This window comes from Cucumis melo, chromosome 2 (genome assembly GCF_025177605.1).
Source record: "Cucumis melo cultivar AY chromosome 2, USDA_Cmelo_AY_1.0, whole genome shotgun sequence".
NCBI classification, from domain to species: domain Eukaryota; kingdom Viridiplantae; phylum Streptophyta; class Magnoliopsida; order Cucurbitales; family Cucurbitaceae; genus Cucumis; species Cucumis melo.
The window spans coordinates 13,648,865-13,654,864 of NC_066858.1; positions in this window are offsets into that span (position 1 = coordinate 13,648,865).

Genomic DNA, 6,000 nt, shown 5'->3' on the forward strand with positions numbered 1-6,000 from the left:
CGTATGCAACAGCCGAACGATTGTTCGATCTGACAAGTGACTCCCAAGATGTGAGACGTCACCAAAGTTCCTTACCAGGAAGGAACAGGAATAGTCGTCTGAGTTCTCCCATAGCTGTCGGGAGAGACGAATGTCCTGGTAAAGACCGCATATCTCACCAGTCAAACACAGAGAACACATGGCGAAGGCCGAATAATCGGAGCCCACCCAAGCGTCCTCTAAGTTGTTTCATATGTGGAAAGCCACATCTGGCAAGGGAATGCCTGAATAAAGTCGACTTCCATGCATTTCAGGCCTCATTAATTGCGGATTCAGATGATAAGTCAAATCAAGCTGAGGATCAAATGGGCCAGATAGATGAGAGCGAAAAGACTCGAATAGGGGCCATAAAATACATGTCATCTCTCCAGAAAAAGTCAGGGGAGAGACACGTACCAACAAAAGGGGGCTTACTGTATGTTGACACTTGGATCAACCAAAAGCAGACTAAGAGCACTATGGTCGATTCTGGTGCAACCCACAACTTCATTACAGAGGCAGAAGCTAGACGTCTAAGGCTCTATTGGGAGAAGGATTCAGGAAGGATAAAGGCCGTGAATTCCGTTGCCCTACTTATCCTCGGACTAGTGAAGCGAACAACGATAAAGTTGGGAGGATGGAAAGGCCCCGTAGACTTTGTGGTTGTGAAGATGGACGACTTCGATGTAGTAGTGGGAATGGAGTTCCTCTTTGAACATCAAGTCATACCAATGCCCTCAGCCAAATGTCTAGCGATTACCGGATCTTTCCCCACAATAGTACAAGTAGATATTCGTCAGCCTAACGGTTTTAAAATGATATCAACCATGCAACTAGACAAGAGTCCCGCCCAAGAGGAACCACCATCTGCCGCAATCCTGCTTGGGGCGTTGGAAAAGCCAGGGGAGACAGTCCCCAAAGACACTATGCGTGTCTCAGAGAAGTGCCATGAGGTGCTGCCAAATAGTTGGCCCAAATCCATGTCGATTCGAAGGACGATCGACCATGGAATAGAATTGTTGCTAAAGGCAAAAGCGTCTGCAAAGAATGCTTATCGCATGGCACCGCCGGAGTTAGCCAAACTTCAGAAACCATCGAAGACGTTGTTGAATACAGGATTTCGTAGACCTGTACAAGCTTCGTATGTAGTCCATGTCCTTCCCCAGAAGAAGAAGGACAGAAGCCCACAACAGTGTATTGACCGCCGTATCCAGAGTAAGCTCACAGTTCGGTGTAAATATCCACTCCCCATGCTCACGAGGCGGGTGGACCGCCCATGTGGGGTGAAGTATCTCTCAAAGTCAGACATCCGACCGAGGTACTGTCGAGTAAGAACAACAAAGGCAAAGGGACTCGAGAAAAATTGTGTCACTGGGCATGAAGCATATGAGTTCCCTGTGGTGCCACTGAGTCTTACAGATGCCAAGGGAGGAAAGTGTTGTTCTGTGCAGAGCCAGATAAACGTGCTGGGTCATGTGGGGGAGTGCCACCAAAGTGGGTTGTTGACAGAAGAAGACACTCATTGGAGTGGGAACCTCGAGTGTCAGGCTGCCTTCAATGGTTTAAAGCAAGCCATGATCGAGGGGCCAAGTCTTAAGGTCGTCGATGCGACCAAGACTCCCAAAGTTGAAGCCGAGCAATTCAGCTATGTGCTCGGAGAATATCTGCATCATTGTATTGATGGCAGACAAAAGAATTGGGTCCAGCTGCTGAAGGTAACCCAATTCAGTCATGGTGCTCAGATAGACTCATTGAGAAAGAGAAGTCCGTTTGAGATTAAAGGTAAGAGACATTCTGTATTGCCGTCGCTCGCTGATGACCCTTATGTAGGAGACCACCCTCAAGACCACAGAGTTGGAGAGGAATGGGAACAGATGGCCGACATCGCTCAAGTGTGCCTAGAAGAAGCTTCAAGGCCGATGGAGGAGAGGGTAGATCAAAAGCGATGCCCTGTTGAGTTCGAGTGGATGACCAAACTTCCAATTAACGATGCAACAACGCCGTATGATTATCTGTCAACCTGAACCTGAAGGAAGACAGAGAAGTCAAGGAAGTCCTTACTGATAGAGTAAGGACTGGTAGAAGGCCCACGAGGGAGATACATAAATTCCTGGTAAAGCGGAAGAAGCCCCTCGTGGAGGTATCAAGTAGAGGACCTGTCGAAGACCGTGAAGCATGGATGCAGAAGACCGAAGAGCTCCAAATTCGCCAGTTGATGAGGACGTCAACCGTTTAAGTGGGGGAGAATGTCAAGGGCATACTTGTCCAAGGTATTATTTACCTATGGCCGTATGCCCGAATACCCCTAAATCGCTTTATGTTTATGTCTTGAAAGTAGTCTAGGTTAATTCTTTCATTTTCGTGTCGCCGAGCCACAGTGTGACATTTCGGCTTTTTCATATGCAAGCTTCCCAAGTACAAAAATCTCAATATGTACTATAGGGGGTACGTGAGTAGTCCGACCCCCGCCCAAGCCTTGTCGCACTCTTTGCAAGCTAAGCTATTTTCTTTGCAATTGACAGTCTTCAATGCTTTCTTTATGATGTTTTCAACTATTTACTTTCTCTCTCCCGTTTTATAAAAACATTTCCCAAGAACGTGGAGGGAGGCTACATCATACCACGAGTTTGTCTGCGGATTCTGAATTTCGAACGACTGACTTGTTGATCGAGCTAAAAAAGTACCGCACAATCGTGTTGAGAAGTTAGATTGTGACACTAGGCAGGCCCCACTACGACAAAGACGATGGGCGTGCTAGACGGGTCCCATTACATCGTAGAGCTTGTAAACGTTGTTGTACTGGGTGTGCGTTACACAACATAGATTTGTCATGTTAGTTAAAATATTTCGATATACTTGATATGTCTTGCTAGATTTCAATGACGTATATGCTGAGTATTTGAGAAAGCTATTCTTACTACTATATGTTTACATTTACGACTTGTATAAACAGATTTATATGTGTAAAGTTTTCACGTGCTCTTATCTTTAAATTTATAGTTTTAAACTCAGTCACTCACGGAGCTTTATAGCTTACCTTTCCAAAATGTTTTAGACACTTTTCAGGTAGAGATCGAGTTTTCTGTGCCTGATAGACTGCCTTAGTCTGCTGAAGCTCCATTATCGATTGTCAGTACGTGTTTCGAGTTGGGCATAGAGTCTGTTGTGTTATGATGTATATCCACCCTTGTATGTTATAGATACTCCACATTTTGTATAAGCTTTAGAAGCTGTAGTTGTGTAAATTTTTGTTGATTATATTTTGGTTAACGTGTCTCTAGGTTTACTTGTGAAATTAGTTATTTTTGAGATACATTTTATGATGTATATGATTAGTCTAGGATTCACTGCGTTGTGTACATGTATAATAGTTTATATACTAGACTGACAAGTTCATCACATTAAAGTTTTAAGCAGAGTCGACAGATACAGGTAAAGAAAATCGTTGTCGGTCGACTTCACGTCGTCTTTCGGTCTAAACTAGCAGGTAGTCCGGGAGTGGGGTGTGACAACACTACTTTGTGGGCAAGGAAAAAAAGAGTTGTGACAAGGGCGTCAATAACAAGAACTGAGGTAAGGGATGGGACCCAAGATCTGGGATGGCTTGCCTAACTCCTCTTTCGACACCCTTCTTAGGAGAGAGCATGGTTCTTTACTTTTACCCCCCACTTTGACTCTCTTTTTTAGCCACTTGTTAGTTAGGTGGTAGGACATTTTCTTGCAAAATCCCTTGATTTGGACTTAGCCTTCGATATGAATGTTTTGAATAGTCAAGTTAATAATAAATTCATAAATGATCTTAATCCTAAAAACCGGATATTAACGTATCCAATATACCAAAACCATAGATTTGAGCCTTTATTCTGAGTTGCACTCCGTTTAAGGAGTAAAGAATCAATCTCCTATGGAGCCTTCCTAACCTTACTCGAGTTCAACTCCACAAATTCTTTGCGCCTCTCCTTCTTAGTCGAGCTATTTCTCACCTTTCGTTTTGAGTTGAGTTATTTCATTAATGCACTCCTTCACAGTCACTTCGCCCCTCTCCTCTCCATCTTAGTCAAGCATCTTTGAACCTTATTGTTTTGAGTCGAGTTATTTCATTAGTGACCTCTTTCACAGTCGTTTTGCTTCGCACCTCTGGACCTATCACCTGGACCTTTGTTTTTCCATTAAAGAAAGAAAAGATGAAAATCAAACTTCTTTCCTAATCGTGATAAGGTTCGCTATAAGCCTTGGTCGATGATGCTATTGACTCTTCGTGGGGTTAGTCTTCCATAGAGTTCATCCCTTAACCTCAAGAGTACATTCCCTTTTGGTCTCCCATTTCTTTAGCTTCATGGGCTCCTTCTGCTTCCATGATACAACTCTTCTTCTTCCCTATTCATACTCAGCAACTACAGATGGGATGCCTATTCCTCACCTAGAAGTGGGAGGGTCCAACCCTTCTTATTTAGCTACGGATAAAACCTCATAAGGGAATTGAGTTATATAAAGATATCTAAAATGTTATGATTACCACCTACCCTCTTGAAACTCAGCTACTTCAGAAACGAGGGATAGAGGAAGAACTGGTAGCTAGCACTCTCAAGTGCTACTTTCTTCCACGAAAGAACCTATCTGGCTGAGCGATTAGCTTCTTTGTTGAGATCCCTCACTAGTTCGAACCTGGGACTTCCTGACTATACCCTAATTCATTAGTCTTCTCTCTTCTTCGATTGGGTCTTTCGTGATTAAGTTCTTAGGAAGCAAGAATTAAAGAGAAAGAAGTTCTGAGATTGGGGGGATGTAATTGAGTGAGACCTACAAGTGGTATGAGTCCCAAGTCAAGTGGCTGCTAACTAACTCTATCATATATGTCCCAGAACATTCTTCTACGCATCTCAAGTTATTCCAACTGTGGAAAAGTTGGAATATCGAGAGAGGATCAAAGAGGCAAGCATTTTCTAATAGTAGGGTTGTAGAAGGAGAGAAGCGATCAGATCCTCTTAATGAGAGGGAGCTCCGACCCCTGATAGAAGCGTCTATACTTAGTTGACTAACGAGGGTGGAATATCTCTAAGTTGAGGCAGCTAGTTAGTATTCTCAGTTTACGAGCGAGACCCCGTAGTTAGGATCAAAGAATTTGATGCGGTTAGAACCACTATCATCTTCTCACTTCAATCTCCTTCATATGGTTAAAAGGCTCAACGTCCCCAACTTGGATTCCATTTCTTCCTCTAAACGTCAGGCTCAAAGAGAAAAGAAAGGTTTTTTATGAGAAAACTTTTGGTTCAACCTTGAAAGGTGCTCTAGGCTTTTGACTGAACCCCGCGATTGGGACTGGGGTGGGGCTTCGTAGTTATTAAAAGATTGAAGCTGCGATACAGGTAGCCACAATCCTTTTTCTTGTTGGAATGCCTACATTTGATGTGAAAGAGGGTTTGAACATTTGAAAAGAGGGAATCTCATGGGAGTCAAGGCAATGAAGAACTTAGATGAGGCGTGACGAAACCTTACCACCCACTGATGAGGCAAACACTAAAACTATAGAAAGGACTTGTCTTTCGAGCAAAAATCCAACCTTTGCTCTTCCCTCTCTACACAAGACTCTCCTTGTTCATTGACTTTTGTACATTTTCTTTTTCTTAGATTTGAAGTGACCTATGAGAACTATAGAATGTACTTTGGCTGAGAAGGTTCTAACTTATCATCTATAGTAGGTCCCACTTAATGGTCCCTACCCCTCTTCCCCAACCCCGTTTCGACACTATGAGTGATGTGACCCTTCTTCATGCTCCATTTGACCCGTCCAAAGGACTGATTCGAATGGAACTGAATACCTTACTCGTGTTAAAAAAGGAAGTTTGAATCCAAACTTGGAAAATCAAGTCGGGAGTAAACCTTGTTTAGATTTATGAAAATGAGATTCATCCTATAAGCTTAGCCAACTCGATCAAGCACCATCTTTCATGGGAAAGAACGTCCCAATGGCAGCTTTCAAAG